Genomic DNA, 23743 nt, shown 5'->3' with positions numbered 1-23743 from the left:
CGGAAACTGGCTGGCATTGACCCAGATTTCCATTTGATTGTCCTGGGAAAGGCTTGATACTCGTTTCCAATCCATGTCGGCTAGGATTTTTCTTCAAACACTGTACTTACGGTGCGTTACCTGGCTACGAGTGTCACGGCATTCCTCATATACTAACTGAATAGCTCACGTTGATACGCCCACAAAACGATCAGTCTTACTGACGGTGTGGTTATGGGCACGTCCAAACACGATAAGGTCCTTCTTCCATTATGTCACATCTACAGGTCCACTTAATGTTCTAAATATTTATATATAATCTACTGGTGCATAAACACCACCTCCCTGCGATGACTTAACGCTGGACAGCACACTACAACGTACCTATACTCTCCGGTGTATAAAAAAGACTTTTTTGTGAGACTTGTACCTAATGTCCGTAATTAACTGAAACAAGGCATCGAATCTGAAAATCAGTATATACCGATAGAATATAGACAGTTAAACAATATTTACTATGTATAATAACGATCGAAATGTAAAAAATGGTAATAAGTTTTCGCTGTAGTTAGCTGTAATTTTCTACACGAAAATTGTTTGAATGTATTTAGACTACAGAATAAAATCGATCGACAACTCCAAAACGAATGGAAGTCAAACTTGATAAATGACTGTAACGATTGAAATCTCGAGTATATGGGCAAGAAGGATAATGCGGTAACTAAACAAAACACATTCGCGCGAGCTTAGACGTGGAAAACGAGTCTAACATAACGGGTAAAGACGTTAATTTGGAATGCAAAGATGTTAACTATATTTTTGAAAGCCTACAAACACTTCGTAAAACCTATATTATATTGGGCAGCTCGAAGTACCACTGTCCGTTCGCAAGTCTGCATCACAGTACTGTTGCTCATTCCCAAGTTTACATAATCGTGACCAAATTTACTGATTTCTTTTCAAATGACACCGTAAAAACTTTTACACCTCGCAACAACTATCTCTCAATACTAATATTATGTAGATATAAGCACATATCATTTGCAGAACGCAACATAAAAGCATAAAATTATTTTGACTACAAGAGCGACAGCATAGTTCTGTCATAGAGATATGGACTACATTTAAATCGCTTTTAGTCTGCAGCAGTAATGCAACGCTATATAAACACCTATAGCTACTACTGCTTTTTATTACAATAATTACTAGAGTGAAAATCAACTGTAAATTTAGCTGAATCTGTTTTCTTTCAAGTACTTCTTTCCTTAATGAGATTTTCACTCTGCAGCGGAGTGTGCGCTGATATGAAACTTCCTGGCAGATTAAAACTGTGTGCCCGACCGAGACTCGAACTCGGGACCTTTGCCTTTCGCGGGCAAGTGCTCTACCAACGGAGCTACCGAAGTAAAGCTGTGAGTACCGGACGTGAGTCGTGCTTCGGTAGCTCAGTTGGTAGAGCACTTGCCCGCGAAAGGCAAAGGTCCCGAGTTCGAGTCTCGGTCGGGCACACAGTTTTAATCTGCCAGGAAGTTTCGTATCAGCGCACACTCCGCTGCAGAGTAAAAATCTCATTCTGGAAACATCCCCCAGGCTGTGGCTAAGCCATGTCTGCGCAATATCCTTTCTTTCAGGAGTGCTAGTTCTGCAAGTTTCGCAGAAGAGCTTCTGTAAAGTTTGGAAGGTAGGAGACGGATACTGGCAGAAGTAAAGCTGTGAGTATCGGACGTGAGTCGTGCTTCGGTAGCTCAGTTGGTAGAGCACTTGCCCGGGAAAGGCAAAGGTCCCGAGTTCGAGTCTCGGTCGGACACACAGTTTTAATCTGCCATGAAGTTTAACTTCTTTCCTTCATGACTAACTCGGAAATAATGGTGAGGGGGGATAGGACCCTGTTGATGGTTAACGACTTGAGTCCATGAAGTTTCACTCAAAAAGTTCACGCTGTGACTAAACGCACTTTAATGTTGCAAACAAATTACTATTGTATTAAAAAACTAAACCCCTCCCGAACAGGTCATGAGGAGTCAACGGTACCGACAGGCCGCCGTGTCATCCTCAGCCCACAGGCGTCACTGGATGCGGATACAGAGGGGCATGTCGTCAGCATACCGCTCTCCCGGCCGTATGTCAACTTCCGAGACCGGAGCCGCTACTTCTCAATCAAGTAGCTCCTAAGTTTGCCTCACAAGGGCTGAGTGCATCCCGCTTGCCAATAGCGCTCGGCAGACCGGATACTCACCCATCCAAGTGCTAGCGCTGAACTTCGGTGTTCTGACGGCAACCGGTGTTACCACAGAGGCAAGGTCGTTGGCTACTTTTATACTGGCATGCCTGATACACATCGATAAAACTACTGGCTGGATCTTACTTCGCGAAGAGTTGCCTGTGGTGCGATGTAATGCTTATTATGAAATTTATTATTGTTAGTAGGCTGTGCTTGATTAGCGAGCAGCTGGAATAAATTTGGGCCACACAGTATTCTTCATTAATTATAAAATCCTCTTCCGATCGGGTCTATGCTCATATACGTGCTCGCTCACTTAAATTTTGCCTTGCCTCGTATTGTAACTTCATTCCATCACAGTCTGCTTTTGGAATTGCTCCCCGACACATATGTCTGTGCAACACCACAGATGCTTCGCAACTTCCCTCTGCTCTCCCTTCAACGACTGCACGCTCTTGCCCCAACGATATCTCTGTAACCTGAAAGATATTCTTTTGTTTTCGTACAATATAAATTTCCCTGACATTTTCAGCATGTTTACCACAGCCTAAGGTAACAGTCACGACACTTCATCTCGTTCTTGTTGCCCACAGCTATAGCAGCACCCCAAACGGTCAGGAAGCGACACTTATGAATACGATACAAAATCAATGCGAATACTAACATAGTTTTAGCACTAGGAAGTTTATTTAGTGACACGAAAATCGACAATAACTTTAAAATGACACCATTTTGTCATTGTTTAGTTTCTTAAGGACCTTGGGAGGTACGGAACGGTACTTTGCAGGACAGGCTATTTACGAGTTTCTTGTAACGTGGAGACATCTACTGAATAATGTCGTTTTGCTTTAATGACAAAAATTGCTAGTAAACACCAAAAGACCTGACTTTTGTAAAACAACATCGCATATCTACCCAGCAAATGGAGTTTTGTCCAGTACGTTCAGTTTCAGCCAAATCAGTGAATGTGGAACGTACGACTTTATGTACTGTAATACCTACATTATCTAACCTACTAAATAAGTCATCACAACTGTAGCTTAAGGGAAAAGCACACAAACGTGATAATAAATCGTCAAAAGCCTTAAAAGTGTACCCCAACACAGAAGATTGTCCCCAAATATTGCTAAATCTAGGCCACAAACGGCAAGAATCTTCAACATATTCAACATACTCGCTTTTAAAGCAGAAACAATTACTTTCACAAAAATATGTATATATCAAGTCGAGTGAAGGGTAAGAATGGGCGAATCATTAGATAACATTTTTTTTAAGTGTCAAGGAAAGTACATATTTTAATTGAATCATTGTTATTCGGCTGTTGTCATATGTATTTCACTATAATTCATGTCTCTTATAATTTTTTTAACGCGTGGAACGCAAAAATACAACAGATATGTCGCTGTCTAAGTAGAAAATAATTAAAAACAATAACATCCTTACGGCACATGTGAATGTATGCTCTCCCACCGCTTGGAAGGCGAGTGTCGCTCTAGCCGTGAAACGGTTCAAATGTGTGTGAAATCTTATGGGACGTAACTGCTAAGGTATAAGTCCCTAAGCTTACACACTACTTAACTTAAATTATCCTAAGGACAAACACGCACACCCATGCCCGAGGGAGAACTCGAACCTCCACCGGGACCAGCCTCTGTACAATTTTCGTACCAGAGTGTCGTTACTGCACATATTAGAACGTGACATAACTTACGCACCTTTTCAGCACACATTACATTTTCAAAAATTCTGATTATTAATAAAATTCGTAAAAATGTTTAGTTACAAAAAAAGGGTTTTAAGCCCATGAAATCAAGTAGCTAAAAATGCATGAGGCGTTGGGCTGTGGTGTTACAACATGACCGCCTGGTACCAGTACTAAACCACCGATAACGAACCAAAGTGACCTGGGCACAAATTTTTAAGGGGATGTATCATACGTACATTCTCCGTTGAGCTTAGAATAAATGCTTTCAGTTCACCGAATTTAACCCAGACGAATGGGACCAATAAATCAAGAATATACAGTACCATCTTGGTACTAACCTTGTTTTACAAAAGATCGTACATTTGGTGATAACAATTATTTCGCTGAAAATTTTTCAGTTCTGTCTTTCTAGATTTATTATGGTGGGACATTTTTTTCGATAATGAGCTCTCTATTTTTGAGCAAAGATTTTATTACACCACTTAAGTGTAATCATATCAAACATTGGAAGAGTTCTGTAGAAACAAGAAGTCATATTTAAACTGATCATTTTCAACTTATTTTCTTATAGTTACTTGATAAATTTGTACAAATTACACGTCTGCTTTCTATCGAAAGCAGACACGGCACAACGCACAACTTATAGAGAGGTCACTATACAAGGGGGGGCGGGGGCATCTACAGCAATGACCTGTACCTACAGGAAAACCAGCAGTAGGCCATTAAACTGATACTGCATGGATCAACGTGATTCTTCCCTGCTCTCTAAACAAAACGAAAAGACTGTTCAGCAGCTGCGATTAGAAACATGCAGTAGCAGCCAGATGGCGTGTTGCTACTGATCTCAATCCACGGATACACAGGTTGTTGAAATTTGCCACAGCTTTTCACAAGTTTCACGTTCTTCTAAATAAGGTCTGAGCAACGTTTTGGGACAAAACAAGATGGTACTGTTGACACCTGTCTAAACATGGTACCACTTAACTCGACCGCATGGTGATCGATAATTAGTGAAAAATTTGAGAAGTATAAGGTATGCTGAAGTTTCATGTTTTTATGCATAAATACTTTTCGAGACAATCTGCAATTCATTTCTTGGTGTATTTCGTGCAGTTATCTGTCCCTCATCCTACTGTTAAGGTTGTTTCGTGAAGTCAGTGCTGAAAATAACAAAACAGACTTTCTCAGTTACCCGAAAAGAATGACAGCATTGTTGTAGCTATTTCCATCAGAGAACACTGGCAACTTAGTTCCACTCTCCTCACCACTCGATCAGTCTGACCCAAATTCGTCTGAGTTTCTCTTCTGTCCTGTGACATGCTGATGCAAAACTATTTGATTGTGTACTTTCTGGAGGCTCAGACTGTGGTGACACATCACACAGCATGACTGCACAGGCTTATGGATTCTAGGGTATCTAAGGGAGAGCACCATTACCACATCTAGAGTCTAAAATCTATGATCCAGGGGTACAAAGTAGCAAACGAAGCTAGCAGATCTTGGCGAAAGAATTGACATTTTCTAATGTTTAGGTAAGACTTTACTTGCATGAGAACGCTTTTTTTCAGTGATCGTGGCGTAAGAGTTATAAAGCCTACCATCTAACGTGACAGCGGTTTGAAAACATAATTAGATTCCGAGATTTTAAAAACATGCTAGCCTATGGATTATGAGGAACAACCAGTAGAGTTTCCTGGAGTTATGAGAGAAGACACACAGACACTTCTACGATTGGTATGGCAAATAGCTATACGATTGTTATAGCGTACAGATATGTATAAGAAAGTATGGCCATCTTTCTCCACTCCTCTGGACTTTGTGATTGAAGTTCAGTCATGTAACATTTCCCGACATATTGGGACTCATGTTACGTGTGTGACATAGGACATGTTAAGTGTTTTCAGAAATTTCGTGCGAAATACTGCCACAGCGCCGTGCTGTGGGCTACACTTTCCGGGAGCAGAGAGCAGGATACAGATTACATCTACATCTGTATCTTGAAAGGCTATGCCCTATGGCGTGACTCATCAGAGAACTTTGATTGGCCTCTTTAATTCAACATACTATTGGTTCTTTATATCTGACATAAGTAGATCATCGCATCAAAGGCATGACAAAGGAATTCATGTGACTATGAAATGAGATGAGGATCTCAAGGAACTCAGTTTATTACACTCGTAGGTAATTAAATTCATAATAACCAGATGGTATCACAACCACTGAAAAGTAATAGGCCAATGCCTTGGCAAATCTGGACAAGGGATCTACAATGTGATTAAGGCGAATGCTTGTATGGAGAAAACATTTATAGTCCCTGGAAGCGTACGATGATTTCCGAATGTTAGTACATAAATATTCTACAGAAGAATATGTGTGTAAATCTATTGCCGCAGTTAAAAGCACGTTGAGCTTCTAACGGCAAACAAGTTTTCAGGTTGAAGTATGTAATTACTGTATGTCGTTACAAAAGATTTGTCTTTCAACCTGAAGTTTCTCACTGTTTGTATCTAAGTCCAAGATGGGAGCCTCTCGTCCCAGACAAGTTTGGAGAAATCTTGTATTAGTGAAGCCTGCCGGTGGAGAAGCCGATCCATCAAGTAAATGTCTGCAGAGTGTATCTGACAAGGACAACTCGGCGCTATGCATTTTTCGGCGCCGTGTGATTTGTGACTGGCTGAATAATAGTTCGCCAATGGTCTTGTTGCAGTGGTGATACCTTTTCCCGTCATATGTCCGAAGTAAGTGCTGTCGGTCTTGGCCAGCTCTTGGATGGATGATTGCCCGCGTCTTCTGAGTGCTGTTGACAAGCGGGGCGCACTCAGCCTTTGTGAGGCCTATTGAAGGGCTGCTTGACAGGTAGCTGTTCCAGTCACGAAAGCTGAAAATGGCTGGGAGAGAGGCGTGCTCAGCATATGACGTTCCAATTCCGCATCCGATGTCCTCTATTGGCTGAGGATGACTCGGTGGTCACTCAGTACTGTTGGGCCTTCTGAGGCGTTTGCAGGCAGAGTTTGAGTTATGAGTTGTGAGTAGTTATGTTATAAGATGCTAGTCTCCCTCCCTTACTCACGGTTAAGGTAGTTAACTAGTTACGAAATTTGTTAGTTTTGCCTCTACAAAATGTGTTCCAATCACTCCCTCTCTCTGCCTACTGATTTGAGCTTGTCAGTCTGGAAGGACCTCTGTATGTACAGTCGCATTCCTCACTCCTACTACTAAATTATTTATGTGAACCAATGGCAGCTGCTTTTACATTTATTTAAGTGTTTGCTCTTGTGGCATGTGGGTGATGTATCGGCATCCCATGATAATTAAAGGGGCCCTGAACTTTCTGTTCCTATTCCACTCTGACACCACGTTCAATCATGTACCAGATGTGTTTGATCTGGTTCAGATCGGGCTAGGTGGGGTACGAGCACATCAATTGAAAGTCACCAATGTGTTCCTCTAACCGTCCCATCACAATCCTGGCCTTGTCATATGGCGCATTATCTCGCTGAAAAATGCCTCTGCCCGCGGGAAAAATGATCGTCATGATGGGGTATACTATACTGCTTGCAAGAGCTCCACTGGACCCATGGACGCCCTCATGAATGGTCCCCAGAGCATAATGGAGCCACTGCCAGCTTGTCTCCGTTCTCCAGTACAGGCCTCAGAGAGCTGTTCCCCCGGAACCTGACGGATTCGCGCCCTCCCACCGGCATGATGGGGAAGGTATCGGGATTCATCAGATCATGCAACGCTCTGCCACTGCATCAACGTCCAGTGCGATGGTGATATGCCCATTTCAGTTGGAGTTGCTGATGTCGTGGTGTTAACATTGGCACATGCATGGGTCGTCGGCTGTGGAGACCCATCATTAGGAGTATTCTGTGCACTGTGTGTTCAGACAAAATTGCGTTCTGCCCAGAATTGAATTCTAATGTTAATTCCACCACAGTTCACCACCTGTCCTGTTTTATTAGTCTGCCAAGCCAACAACGTCCGACATCTGTTATGTTGGCTGCCCCCCCCCCCCTCCCCAAACCCCACGACATCTGGACGTGGTTTCACCTCGGTTTCGCCACGCATTGAAGCCACTCTCCACAATACTCCTCGAACACCCAGCAAATCGTGCAGTTTCAGAAATGCTCGTGCTGAGCCTCCGGGTAATCACAATCTGCGCTTGGTCAAACTCAGACGGATCGTGCACCTTCCCCTCCTATACATGGAGAGCAAGCTCTCTGATACAACAGGGCACCGTGCGTGTTTCTGACTAGCAGACATTTCTCGCTAGGTGATAGATGTATCGCCAGGACAGGTCTGTACTGATAGCATGTCGGTGGTCATATTGTTCTGTCTGATCACTGTAAGTATGATACTTCTAAAGAAATCATGTGGAAGTGCTCAAAGAAAGATAAACCAAAAATAATAATGAAACAAATGGTACGCTTGAGTTTTTCGTCAGAATTTATATGAAAATTGTTAGAGTACAGAAATCATGGGTATTATATAAAATATGTAACAAAGCCACTGTATCAAAAGAGACTTAATGCTTGTCACTGGCCTTATTCCCTTCACTACAGGCTCACAAACTGTAGCCAGTTGGTGGTTATACATTTATCACATAGTTCTATTCGAATCCTCTGTTTTACCTTTCGAATACGATTTTTATTGTACTGAGTTCTGTAATAGTCTTGTCGACGGACGAAAACTTCTGAAAGCTAGATAAAAATAGGTACAAACGACCGTAAGATGTGTTTATTTTCGAATTTAGTTATTTCTCGCTCTTACAGCTGGTTTGGACTTCTGCTGCTTTTGAAAACTTCTAGAATGAATTCTGCCCTAATTGTTTTTTAACAAGATTATTCTTGGTATCTTAAATTGGTAACCGCTTTGTGTATGACTACTGGTAATAGGGATTACGTCAATTACATAGTACAACATTTACCTAGCTATTTACATAGTCAGAGATGACTGCATCGTAAACTTAAAGTTCACTTTAACTTTGTGACATGTTGAACTTGAGATAGGTTTACTCTTTCCCCTTGCTACACAATACAACTCTTCTGTGCAGTCCAGGTTTGAACGTTAGAGTTTTTAGTTAGCCGAGATGCTTGGGTTTCTGTTTGGCTTCTTTGTTGCATTTTTCTCTTGGGCAGCCAGCTTAACTTAGTTCGAAAGGGCTGACGTCACTACGGTTCACTCTAACCCGTGCAATCTCCCTGAGGGTTTTGTTCCGTCCTTTCCCCTTCCCCTCCTCCCTTAATTAATTAGCCGCTCCACGAGTTTCCGATCGACCGCAGTTCGCAAACTTCATACAACAGGCGATTAACTTACTTCCGTACTTCTTTTCCTTTTGCGACGCCTCGTCGTGGTGCTAAAGCGATTGCTTTCACTAGAGAGGATCCGGTGTTGGCATGCTAGCTATTGGTCATTACCAAAGCCATTTCGTTCTACGTGTTTGGATGCAAAGACCACGTTCACAGGGGTCGAAAACTCGCAGTGAATTTGTAACTGTAAGAATCAGAGGATCATTAACAACTCTCTTAATTCTCTTTTTATAAAAGCCATCCGGCGCACAGAACGTTGTAATGGATGTTGCCTGTTCGACAGAAGTCAAAGTAGCATCAGGTGTACCTAATGTAGCGTAACGGTACGTCTTACCTTCTCAGTTTACAAATGATTTGTCAGCTAGGATCAGCGGTGCTAAGAATGCTACAGGCTACATAGCGACACTGCGAGGTCAAATTAACATTTATCAGTAAAATTAGGCTTTGTTTCAGTTTGTTTAGGGACAGAGTTATTTGACTAAAATTGGTGACTTTAATTTACAATAAAACTCTAGAATGGTTATTGACAACTGGTCAGAATACCACTAACTGCTTAAAATTGCGAATTTTCAGTACTCTAAGTTTCAACCATAACACCTATATTATACGGTCCACGTATTTTGTATTTCAGTAAATGATTATATTTACTCAAAAATTCAAAATGCAATGAAAGAAAAGCGTATTTACGAGCAAGAGCAAATAAGTCATTTTAAAAAACTAACATTATTATTTTCAAATTGCGATTAAAAAACCAATTATAATTTTCAAATGTGGGCAAGCAGCAAGTCATGATCTTCTTTTGAAAAATTCCTCGGGAACAAAATAAGAACACGTTTTGCTCACTCTCCTGTCCTTGACCTTATCTTCCTTACAAACTGAGTAGTACCAGCCACTTTGGATTGGTAGTATTTTCTGCTGAGGCATATCAACATACACGGTCTTCCTTTCATAAACTATGCGTCATAACCCCGAAAATATTTAGTTTACAAAAAGAGACACTAACTTGGCCGTAACACCCTCAGGTACCTTATTACTATTCACAAATAAAATTTCACCATTGACTGCAATAGCGATATCTTATTACCGCAAATATATCGGCACATGATGCTGTTGGAATGACAACTCCAAAGAAATTCAACGACAAGTAATTCTGCTACTGAGTAGGAACAGTGATCAAGTAAGCGTTAAGTAATGTTTTTAATTAGAAGTGAGAATGAAGGGATAATTATTATCTTATGTGGAGAACTGGCTCAAATGGACCTGAGCACTATGGGACTAAACATCTGAGGTCATCAGTTCCCTAGAACTAAGACCTACTGAAACCTAATTAATCTAAGGACATCACACACATCCATGCAGGCAGGATTCAAATCTGCTACCGTAGCAGTCACGCGGTCTCAGACTGAAGCACCTAGGACAGCTCGGCCACAGCGGCCGGTTACGTGAAGAAGTATTTTAAATTTGTGCTACACTATCTATAATGGAAATTTGGACATGATACTTCCCTTTTTGCCTTATAACATCTGCATGGATATTGAGGTTTATATTTATATACGCTTCAGACAGACTAATATGATTAGCACATGGACAAGGGAGCAAATGTGCGTGAAGTATGAATTTTACACCCGTACATTTTGTAAACAGTGTGATTTGCGAGTCCGGTACAGCCGACAGCTGTCACTGAATAGCACTGTGACCACGTATACCACGTTGACCCATAAGCAAGGTATGCACAATCCGCATCGTTTCCGGGCGTTCAGGAGCAAAGCGAACTCAGCACGCTCAATGTTGACGTTCAAATGCACGGTCCGTGTGCAGCCGGCATTACCACGTGTTCACACATAAAAGTCAGCTACACGAAACATCTCTGATTTACGCAAGATCGGTTTGCTCAGCCACAGTGACATTCGCTGGAAGTCAAACATAAGAAAACGATGTGGGAAATCAGTTCTTATGCTTTATGGAAATTATGAAATGAATAAAATATATGCAAGTTTTTTTGTGATTATTGGGTGGGTGTTCCAGATGAGGGAGAAAAATGAAAGCCATGTCCAAATTCTGTTACGACGGCGAAGTGTGCAGGGGTAATAATAACAAATGATCTCATGAGATAAGTTTTACGGGAGGTGAAAGGAAGAGTTACATCTGTTCGATAGGTTCTGGGAAACTGCAGTGCACCTGTACAGACAATCGCATACAAAAGCAAGTGTACCCAACTTTGGAGTTTTATCCCAGAGTATGGAGTCTTTATCAAATATACCTGACACAATCCGCGCGGATAACCGCGCATATTAGCACACCGCTCGCTTCGGGGTTCAGGGGGGCATGCCGGCCACTTACCGAATCCGCGCAGCGAGTTAACGACGAGGGCCGCTGTACCCACGCCCCACATCCGGTCCACGATTCACGAATATTTCGAACACGTTCTCACATTTTCAAATGGGATAATATTAGACGCAGACAGATGGGCTAATCAGTATCTGACTCATGGTTCGGGGAAGGTGGATGGTACGGACGGGAACACCTACCATTAACCTTGACAAACCTAGAATAACATCTGTAGGTTTTCTACACTACTGGACATTAAAATTGCTACACCACGACGATGACGTGCTATAGACGCGAAATTTAACCGACAGGAAGAAGATGGTGTGATATGCAAATGATTAGCTTTTCAGAGCATTCACACAAGGCTGGCGACGGTGGCGACACTTACAACATGCTGACATGAGGGACGTTTCCAACCGATTTCTCATACACAAACAGCAGTTAACCTTCGTTGCCTGGTGAAACGTTCTTGTGATGCCTCGTGTAAGGAGGAGAAATGCATACCATCACGTTTCCGACTTTGATAAACGTCTGATTGTAGCCCATCGCGATTGCGGTCTATCGTACGGCGACATTGCTGCTCGCGTTGGTCGAGGTCCAATGACTTTTAGCAGAATATGGAATCGGTGGGTTCAGGAGAGTAATATGGAATGCCGTGCTGGATCCCAACGGCCTCGTATCACTAGCAGTCGAGATGACAGGCATCTTATCCGCATGGCTCTAACGGATTGTGCAGCCACGTCTCGAGCCCTGAGTCAACAGATGGGAACGTTTGCAAGACAACAACCATCTGCACGAACAGATCGACGACGTTTGCAGCAGCATGGACTATCAGCTCGGAGACCATGGCTGCGGTTACCCTTGACGCTGCATCACAAAAAAATTGTTCAAAGGGCTCCGACCACCATGGAACTTAACACCTGAGGTCAACAGCCCCTAGAACTTAGAACTACATAAACCGAACTAACCTAAGGACATCACACACATCCATGCCGGAAGCAGGATTCGAACCTGCCACCGTAGCGGTCACGCGGATCAAAATTGAAGCGCCTAGAACCTCTCGGCTACAGCGGCCGGCGATGAATCACAGACAGGAGAGCCTGCGATGGTGTAGTCAACGACGAATCTGGGTGCACGAATGGCAAAAAGTCATTTTTTGGATGAATCCGGGTTCTGTTTACAGTATCATGATGGTCGCATCCGTGTTTGGCGACATCGCGGTGTTTGCACATTGGAAGCGTCTATTCGACATCGCCATACTGGCGTATCACACGGCGTGATGGTATGGGGTGCCACTGGTTACACGTCTCGGTCACCGCTTGTTCGCATTGACGGCACTTTGAACAGTGGACGTTACATTTCAGATGTGTTACGAACTGTGGCTCTACCCTTCCTTCGATCCCGGCGAAACCCTACATTTCAGCAGGCTAATCCACGACCTCATGTTGCAGGTCCTGTACAGAAAATGTTCGACTCCTGCCCTAGCCAGCACATTCTCCAGATCTCTCACCAATTGAAAATGTCTGGTCAATGGTGGCCGAGCAACTGGCTCGTCACAATACGCCAGTCACTACTCTGGGTGAACTGTGGTATCGTATTGAAGCTGCATGGGTAGCTGTACCTGTACACGCCATCCAAGCTCTGTTTGACTCAATGCCCAGGCGTATCAAGGCCGTTATTACGGCCAGAGGTGGTTGTTCTGGGAATTGATTTCTCAGGATCTATGCACCCAAATTGCGTGAAAATGTAATCACATGTCAGTTCTAGTATAATATATTTGTCCAATGAATACCCGTTTATCATCTGCAGTTCTTTTGGTGTAGCAATTTTAATGGCCAGTAGTGTAGTTTGATTTTGGTATTGAAGAAAAGTGATAAAAGCTCTGTTTCCATTCAATGTGTTATATTTCACATGTGTATGCTGGATATGTTTCATACAGTAGTTTTCGATAGTCGATATGTTACGCCACAGAAGTGCTGAGTACAAGCACTGTGATCTCCAAGCATCGTCGTTACAGCAAGCATTCCAAGAGGAGTGCGTTAGAAAGTCCGGCGTTGGCTTACTGAGACGACGGAAATGACTTGCAGAGCACAGAGATAAAGACACAGAGAAATATGAATTATGAAAGAATTTCAGTTTCTGATCTTGTGTGTCGTCGCATTAGACGGAGTGGAACACAGCTGCACGAATTAAAACCAACGTATGGTTCGAATGGCTCTGAACACCATGGGACTTAACATCTGAGGTCATCAATCGCCTAGACTTAGAACTACTTAAACCTAACTAACCTAAAGACATAACACACATGCATGCCCGAGGCAGGTTTCGAACCTGCGACCGTAGCAGAAGCGAGGTGCTGCAGTGGAGTGCCTAGAACCGCTCGGTCACCAAGGCCGGCACCAAAGCATGTCCCGTTTAGAAACTTGCATATCCTTGCACTGCACTTGCACACGTCCATCCTCTTTCATATTTACCTTTCTTACTGCTGCTGCACATATTATGTTCATCATTTCGAGCAGTATCAAGTTTCCATCGCCAAAGGTAAGACATACGTAATTTGTTGGGGCCAGTTTCACAGTGCAGGTAGATTACAGTTAGAACATTCAGTTAGCTTTGCTTTTCAAAACTGATCATCATATCAGTTTAGGTAAAGGTTATTTAAGATTCCATGTCATATCTCGACAGTTACCCTCATCGAATGTTACATTTGCAAGTGCATTATTCAGTGTTTAGAAATTTATTAGCATGCACATTTAAAGGGCATTTTAATAGAAACTTTTTGGTTCGTCATTCTTTAGAAATTATGTTGGTATTTTTACATAACATTTTCGTTCTGTTAACTTTGTGCCGGAACTGCAAGTCACGTGTTGCTATGTTGCCCACTGTGGCGCTTCGCTGTTCTGCACAGTAAAATTTCACAGAACAGTTTATTTAATAAGCAACTAAGTTTTCCAATCACCTTCGCAAAAAAAGAAAAATGCAGTTATACCTTTAGTTTTGGTGCCTCAGTTTTTATTAGGTAGCGGTCCCGTAATTACAGCTCCAGTATTGTTCAGGAAAACAACACAGATAGTCGAGTATAATGAACAGTAGTTCAGTTTACTCCAGTTTCAGTTCACAAAATTAAACACAGGAATATTACGTTGTATAACTATATCTTTAATTAACGTTGCCAAGGTGACTGGAAAATTTAACTGCATATTACGTAAGCTGTTCTGCGAATTTGTATTGTGCACTAGAGTGATGTACAACTTTCCGTGGTATCACTGTACGTGGCTTGCAGCTCAAACACAAATCTTAAAAAGCTGTATAAAATCGCCAACATAATTTTAAAATAATGACGAACCAAAATGTTTCTACAAAAATTTACGTACTTAAAATTAACAAATTTTTAAACACCGAATCATACACACACAAATGTTACACTGCGCTGTGAGAATAACTGTCTAGAAATGAAATGACATGTGAAATAACCAGTACCGATACTGACCTGATAATAAATTTTGAAAAGCAAATCCATCTGAAGGACGTGTACCTATTCGAAATGGATAATGCTTTGGTTTTACTTTGTGCAACTGTGTTCCACCCTGTGCAATGCGGCGACACACTTAAGCGGAAACTAAAATTCTTTCGTGAGAAGACAGTGATGGAATTTGAACTTGTTAAATGACTAAGGAAAATTTACTTTAGAAAAACTTTATTCAGAAAACTGCAACTCATTGTCTGGCTGTTACAGTTACCTTTAAAGAAGTATCCCGTGTGACAAATATTTCTCTGTCAATCAATACTTTCTGAAAACGTTAAGGAGTGGTAAAATCTGTACCTTCTGAGTGCAAGATATGTGAATAGAAACCCTTAATTATTTTCGTCTGTGGAACGAAACGAACTAACCCAAATGAATGTAGATAGGTACCACTAAAATCTTCTTTTACCTGAACACGTAATAACTATATGCAAGCAAGCAATGTAGCAACACTTTACCTCAAAAAGCTTCACATTTCAAATTAATCTCTTCGTTGAGGCGAAAGGCTATAGATCTGTCTTACACCCTTTTTAATCCGAGCACATCGTTTTTGGTCATCCATTCTTATTATTCCCTCTCGCTTCTTGTACATATTGCATATTACCTATCTCTCCCTATAGCTTACCGCTATTTTTCTCAGAATTACGAAAACCTTGCATCATTCTATATTGTCGAACGCTTTTTCCAGGTCGACAGATCCTATGAAAGTGTCTTGATTTTTTCTTTAGTCTTGCTTCCATTATCAACCGCTACCTGAGAATTGCCTCTCTGATGGCTTTACCTATCAAACTGCCGTCATTCAACACATCCTCAATTATCTTTTCCATTCTTCTGTATATTATTCTTGTCGGTAACTTCGATGAATGAACTGTTAAGCTGATGGTACAATAATTCTCGCACATGTCACCTCCTGCAGTCTTCGAAATTATGTGTGTAATATTTTTCCGAAACTCACATGGTATGTCGCCAGATCATACATTCTACACACAAACGTGAATACAAATTTTTTGCCCCTTTCCCCAATTACTTTAGTAATTCTGATGGAATGATAGCTATCCCTTCTAACTTATTTGATCTTAAATCCTCCAAAGCTCTCTTAAATCCGGATTGTAATACTGGATCCCCTATGTGCTCCAAATAGACCTCTGTTTCTTCTTCTATCACATCAGGCTAATCCTCCCCCTCACGGAGGCCTTCAGCGCACTCTTTCCACCTATCAGCTCTCTCCTGTGCATTTCGCAGTGGAATTATCTTAACGAAAAAAATAAAATGCACCTCTTCTGGCGTTGGCACCTATCTAGGCCTATCTCACAAGAACTAATGTATTACTACAAGGATATATATGAACATGATATCTCCTCTTTCAGCTACGTCCGAAAGAACAGATACCATCTTCATATATATGTATATAGTTAAGGCTCACAGGTCATTTAATCATCTTCTTCTTCTGTGCGGATGCACAAACAGTGCCCGAACTCTTACGGTAATCGGCAAAAAGACGCAAGTAATGAGTATAATGGGCAGGGGTACTATGAATGTAGTTCAGGACAATAAGATGGGAATGAGGGTTCAAAAAAAAATGGTTCAAATGGCTCTGAGCACTATGGGACTTAACATCTGTGGTCATCAGTCCCCTACAACTTAGAACTACTTAAACCTAACTAACCTAAGGACATCACACACATCCATGCCCGAGGCAGGATTCGAACCTGCGACGGTAGCAGTCACGCGGTTTCGGACTGAGCGCCTTAACCGCGAGACCACCGCGGCCGGCAGAATGTGAATCTCACGGGAGGCTTGCTAGAGATGAGTCCCTGCAGTCGCTCTATCCTCTGTGTCCTCGGTGGCTCAGATGTTTAGCCGGCACGGTAGCTCAGCGTGTTCGGTCAGAGGGCTGCTCGCCCTCTGTAATAAAAAAACTGAGTAAAGGAATCAACGATCAATTTGAACGGATGTCTTGTGGCGTCCTCCCAGACCAAACGCGGCGAACAATACCGAACAAAATGAAAAATATGTGGATAGAGCGTCTGTCATGTAAGCAGGACATCCCGGGTTCGAGTCCCGGTCGTTGCATACATTTTCAGCTGTACTCGTTGACTTATATCAATGCCTATATGCAACTAGGGGTATTCATTTCACTGTAATTTTATTACTACAAGGGTGTAGAAAGGGAAGAACGTAGGGGAGAAGAACATAGAGAGTAGCGATGAAAATGAAATAGTTGTGTATGGGCTTTTGTTTTTTTAGTTTATTTTATTGCATTTCCTGTTTTCTTTGCGTTTTGCATGTATATTTTTATTTTAATTTATTTATTTACTTATTTTTTAAATTTTTAGTCAAATTAATCTATGTACCATAATTCCAAGAGTCGCTACTTGTCTTCTCGAAAATTCAATGGAGATTCAGTTTGTAGTGCGTTCAGAACATTATGTCGGCAAAAAACTATCAGTATCTCATAGCTTGGACGTTCCACCTGGAAGGCGCGTCATGAAAGGCGCTCCGTAGAAAATTGGAGAAGAACTTGTATCTGTTGTATCTGGGGTAGCCTACAAGTGCACAATGTCGATCGTCGATCGTCAAGGTAAGTCCAATAACCTAGTTCTGATTTCTCGTCGGAGCCAAAAAGATAGCGGACCGTATGACCGCGTGTCCAATTCACAGCGTTAGTTTTTGTTACGGGGTAATGAATCAGATCCGGGAATAAAAGAGTCAGGAAATGCTCTAAGCAGATGGCTGTCGGATAAGGAAAGCCAAGATACGCTGCGCGAGCCTCCAGACGTCAGACGACGAACGACATGACAATGGATGTGCGGCCGTGTCCTCTGCACCACAGTGAACACAGAGGGGTAAAATGTAAGTGCCGTGTGGCTACGGCCTCCCGTCGGGTAGACCGTTCGCCTGTTGCAAGTCTTTCGAGTTGACTCCACTTCGGCGACTTACATGTCGATGGGGATGAAATGATGATGATAGGGACAACACAACACCCTAACCATGAGAGGAGAAAATCTCCGACCTAGCCGGGAATCGAACCCGGGCCGTTAGGTACGACACTCCGTCGCGCTGACCACTCAGCTACCAGGAGCGCACACAAAGAGCGGTGTGTCAGCGAGGCAGATGTGGTGCAAACAAAACTGGTTGACCTCTTTGCCATTGACAGTGATAAACCAGATGGACAGGACGCTGGTATCGAGATAACCAGAATGTACCGCTTTCCACACACGCTGCCACATGATCTGGGGAAACTTCTGTTCGATGGGGATGGAGGTTCGACGCATTTGTAATGTGTCGTGTTCAGTCTTTGTCCGGAGTATACGTGAAAGGGTAAAGAGCGCTGGATGTAAGTTAATTCAAGAAAGAAGTGCCGAAAGTGATAAAAGGGGGATGGAATATCTGATAACATGACTGGGGCTGACAGGGAGACTGGGGCGTGTTCAAGCAAAAGCAGTCCGGTCAAGCTCGTCGGACAGCGACGCCAAACTTTCAGTTGGGAGCTAACATAAAGTGCCGTAACTCTGTCTGGCACATGGAATAAGCCCACTCCACAACGCTTCCGTGGAAGGCCAAGGGAGACAGACAAAGGATCCCATCGCCATCAGAGGCGTGGTAAACATTCACGTATTGAGCACGCTGTACAATGTCGAGGGATCTAAGCTGATGGTCCACAAAACCAGCCCTGTTAGTTTGGAGGAGGTGTCTACTGGTGGTTGCCGCTGAACAACGGAGGTCATTCATAAAATCAGTGTCCAAACAGCGAACGCTGGTGGCCAGTTTTAGAGGAGAGACATATCTCTCAGGTAGACCCTCGCCAGTGAGCAGAACCATCGATTTGGATATGTTAAGAGAACTGCCCGATGCCTCTCACATGTCGCCACCCAAGTCCGAGCCGCGCCAACATAATCATCATTGCGGAGGTAGAGGAGTAGATCGTCAGCATAGGCTGAACAACAGAAGCAGTGCCCACGTAGTATCAGGCCCGCCAGGCGTTGGCGAAGCCCCTGGAGTAGAGGCTCTAATGCCAAAGCATACATTATCGTGGAAAGTGGGCAACCATCTCGGACAGAGAGCATGATCGCTAGAGGCGACCATTCCAAAGTATTCTTGAAGTCGCGCCGCTCAAGAGCCGCATTACTACTGTTACTATACGAGCCGGAAACCCATGCATCGGAGGACCGATTTCAGAAAGGTGTGGTCGACATGGTCGAATGCCTAACAGAAGACAAGAGAAGCTAATGCGCCAGGTAAATGTTGCGACCGCGGGAGCGCGATCATGTTCCTGTAACAGCAAAGGGCCTTACAGATGTTGTTGTCACCGCCCAGACAAGTATTCTCAAGGGAGGTGACATATCGTGCTGCCTTCTTGAGGCCGGCCGCGGTGGCCGAGCGGTTCTAAGCGCTACAGTCTGGAACTGCGCAACCACTACGGTCGCAGGTTCGAATCCTGTCTTGGGCATAGATGTGTGTGGTGCCTTTACGTTAGTTAGGTTTAAGTAGTTCTAAGTTGTAGGGGACTGATGACCTCAGAAGTCGAGTCCCATAGTGCTCACGGCCATTTGAGCCATTTGCCTTCTTGAGTCGTGAGGCGAGAAACAGGTAAAAATTTTGATACTTTTTAGCAGTGTGATGGGCCAGTAATTACTGTTCCGTGATCACCCATATGGCTTAGGGACCAAGATGATCACCGCATCAAGGAAGGTGGATGGGATAGTCGTTGTGGGTGACATCGTTTCGCGACAGCTGGACGTCCAAGTAGGTCTCAAAAGATAGGTAAAACAATTGTAAAATTTGAGGGGGAAGCCCTCAGGTCCAAGGGACATGTTAGCAGCTCCCACCTTCATAGCATCCAGGACCTTATCGGAGGTCACTTGTTCCTGAAGTTCTTGAGCCACATCCTGTGGCATGGTGTTGACAGTAAGTGCTACTACCTCCCGAATTAGGGTCGGGGGATGTGTGACGGCAGGATACAGCCGGCTGAAATGAGACTAGAAAGGTAGGCCAATGGCGCATTGCTTAGTGTATCGTCGTCCTTCCGCGTCCTAGAGGTCGTGGATGAGAGCTCGACGATGACGTCAGCGTTCTGTGAGGAGGTGATACATCGATGGCGTTTCGTGAGGCATTTGGTCACCGGTGCAGAATCTGACAAAGACTCCTTCCAAGCGTCGTCACATAAGTGAAGTGATCTGCGCTTTAGCACGATGCACTATCGTCTGATGGACAGGGGAGTAGGCCATCGAAGTGCAGTCACGAAGCACTGCGTAATAAAAGTCCATGGTGCTCACTTACCAAGCTTTGATGTCTTTGCCATATCCCATCACTGCCCTATGTAGAGCTGGTTTCGCATAGGATAGCCACCAGGATGTGATGGATGTGTATGCGGGGCGATGTCGACGACGGAGGGCCCACGCATCCTCATCAATCCGCCTGCAGTCGGGGACAGACAGATGGGAAAATTCCACAGGCCGTGGCTGTGCCACACCTGTTGACGGGGGAGAACGACATCGCAGATGTAGGCGTCGTGGTCAGAGAAAGCAAGAGGCCATACTTCGGCATGTCCAGTGTCGGCAGCAAGTGAATGTGTGGGGTATATACGATCGAGGAGACTGGACGAATGCTCCGTATAGTATGTGAAATCTGCGCAGGTGCCATGAACCTCTGTCCATGTGTGAACAAGCTGAAGTCTGTCGATGGTGACAGAGAGGGCCGCACACGGGGAATGAAGTGGAAGCTGATCATCAGGCCCTTGTGTGGAGTTGAAATCGCCACCGAGGAGCATTTCATCCAAAGGACCCTAAAAAAGCAGCGTTACCTCGTCGGCAAAGAAGGTGTGTCTGTCACGACTTCGACTGGAGCCAGGCGGCGCAAATACATTGAGGATGCGAACGCCGAACAGCGTGAGAGCCATACCTCTAGCATTAGGAAGGTACACTACATCTTCAGCAGAGAGCCCAGAAAGGAGGAGGACGGCGACTCCACTACCGTTGTCAGAAGCACAGGAGATGTGTGCCGTGTAGCCAGTGAAGGCATAGAAATCAGTGAAGATCATTCCTTGGAGGAGGGCAATGTCGACATCAGCGGCATAAATGTTCTCTCGGAACATTGCCAGTTTGTGGGAAGTCCGAATGGTGGCCAGATTCATCATCACGATGCTGTAGCGTGCTGAGCGTGCTCCCATCATTGGCACAGACTCTGGCAGAGATGTCCGGCTGGCGTGTAACATCTGGCGCAGACACTGTAGCTGCAAATCACTGGGTGGAAGGTGGGTCAGGCATCTCCAAGGGGCACTGCCTTACGGGAGGGCCACCATCTCGATCTGCAGAGGTAGTCACTGCACTTGATTTGGCGGACACCATTCAACACGTGGTATGTCGTGAACGTCTGCCATTTTTCCGCGATGTGCCCCACAATATTGCTGTATGGTTGGGAAGCTTCGTCGACCGCGTATTGTGGCATTTCGAAAGGGAGCTCGAAGACACGAATTGTTCGAAGACCGAAACCAGCGTGATCTACCATTACCTCTCCAATATGCCAGTCAGAATGATTGAAGTTGAGTATGTTTGCGTGTTTTCGAACTACGTCAGCACATATTTCCTCCGTCGTCATTTTAATATAGACGATACTGCCAGTGATAGAGAAGTGAATACCAATCACTTCCTGGGGGTTCAGATGTAGCTGTTTGCGAGTGCATTGTTCAGTTTCATAAGCGCGTGGTCGTGCGTGTTCGGCTTGGAATGTTACTTTAAGTGTCGCTCGGAGGTAACAGTGCCCCATGAAGTGCAATAGTAATGAACCCTACACAACACAGAGTACCGCGACGCGGAAGTAAACAACTGCAGTGCGTTGTCGATGAAATCATCCCGTATCACCCGGCCTTTTCCAAGTATACCTTCTCCTCTCGTGACATGTGAACTGAGGATTAGCTATTACTAGGTGAAATTTATTGCAGTACTCAATTAGAATTTCTCCTCTCTCATTCCTTGTCAAAAGCCCACATTCCCCTGTAATGTTTTCCGCTACTCCTTCCCCTACAACTGCGTTCCAGCCCTCCATGACTATTACATCTTCATCTCCTTTACGTACTGTATTACCCTTTCAATATTCTCATACAGTTTCTCTACGTCTTCATCTACAGCTGGCAACGTTGGCATGTATACCTGAACTGTCGTTGTCAATGCTGGTTTCCTGTCGATTCTGATAAGAACAATCCTATGACTGAACTGTTCACAGTAACACACGCTCTGACCTATCTTCCTATTCGTAACGAATCATACTCCCGTTATAGCATTTTCTACTGCTGTTGGTATTGACCTGTACTCCTCTGACAAGAAATCCTTGTCGTCTCTCTATCTCACTTAACTGACCCCTGTTATATCTAGATTGAGCCATTGATATTCCATTTTCAGATTTTCAAGCTTCCCACCAACATTCAAGCTTCTGACATTCTACAACCCGACTCGTAGAACGTTATCCTTTAGCTGGTTATTAATCTTTTCTCATTGTCACCTGCCCCTTGGCAGTCCCCTCCCGGAGATTCGAATGAAGAACTAATCCGGAATCTTATGCCAATGGAGAGATCATCACGACACTTTTTCAATTACAGGGCTCGTCTCCTGTGGTTACATCTGATGTGTCATTAATGCAGTGGTTTCCATTGCCTTCTGCATCCTCATACCGTTGCTCATTGTTGTTTCTTCCGGCTTCAGGGGTAGTTCAAAAAATGGTTCAAATGGCTCTGAGCATTATGGGACTCAACATCTGTGGTCATCAGTCCCCTAGAACTTAGAACTACTTAAACCTAACTAACCTAAGGACATCACACATATCCATGCCCGATGCAGGACTCGAACCTGCGACCGTAGCGGTTGCGCGGTTCCAGACTGAATCGCCTAGAACCGCACGGTCACACCGGCCGGCTAGGGAGGGGGGACAAAAGAGTGCCCTGAACCACAGTTTGCTCCTCTGCCCTCTTTTCCAAGGCCGTCGGCGGAACAAAATTTAAGCGCGGTCGGGTTTCGACGTTGTGATTACGAATCAAACAAAGACGCTACACTCTTCATTTTTTAAAAAAAATGTCATTTTATTCTTAATTGATCGTTGCATATGTTGGGGGCGGACGTCTTTTTTTACAGAGGGCAGTTAACCCTCTGACCGAACAAGCTGACTTACCGTGCCGACACGCAAAGATCAGTTTACCATGGCATAGTTCATTGATATAGTAGATGTGGGCTGCACCACTACCTGTAGCATCATTCCAAGGTACTGAGGCGCGGGTATTCCTGTGCTACATGGACAACATTTATCTGCAAACAAACAAAAAGTTAATGGCATAACTTCATTTTTTTCAAACTGATACTCAAAATCTTATGAGTAGCCCTAGAACCGCTCCAGCGTGACTCACCAAATCTTCCGTTGGCTGTAGTCCTCACATTCGTGAATCGTAAGCAAATAATAACGTCAATACGAGTCACTGGCTTCCGCAATTTGTATTGGTTTTCACCGAAATTGACATCTCCTGGTAACAGTATTTATAGGGTATTCAGATTGAAACCCAAATACCGCGACGTTGAGTATTTGACATTGTCTTGGCGTGCCAGTCTTTTAAAGAAGTTTCTCAGCGTTACCGATTCACTGTAATTTGTACGAAAGAGAAAGCACTGTGAAGCTGGCAGTCTTTGTCGATT

At 43.8% G+C, this 23743-nt stretch overlaps 1 non-coding gene across 1 annotated transcript; it reads left to right on the top strand.

The window, feature by feature from the left end:
* The first annotated feature begins 1713 nt into the window (after nt 1–1713).
* On the top strand, nt 1714–1788 carry Trnas-gga (transfer RNA serine (anticodon GGA)). Its single transcript has one exon. It is a non-coding gene; the product is annotated as a tRNA-Ser (tRNA).
* The last annotated feature ends 21955 nt before the right edge of the window (nt 1789–23743 follow it).

This window comes from Schistocerca gregaria, chromosome 7, assembly GCF_023897955.1.
Source record: "Schistocerca gregaria isolate iqSchGreg1 chromosome 7, iqSchGreg1.2, whole genome shotgun sequence".
In the NCBI taxonomy this organism is placed as follows: Eukaryota; Metazoa; Arthropoda; class Insecta; order Orthoptera; family Acrididae; genus Schistocerca; species Schistocerca gregaria.
Note: the sequence above shows the minus strand (reverse complement) of the source record. Positions and strands in the feature narration are given on the sequence as shown.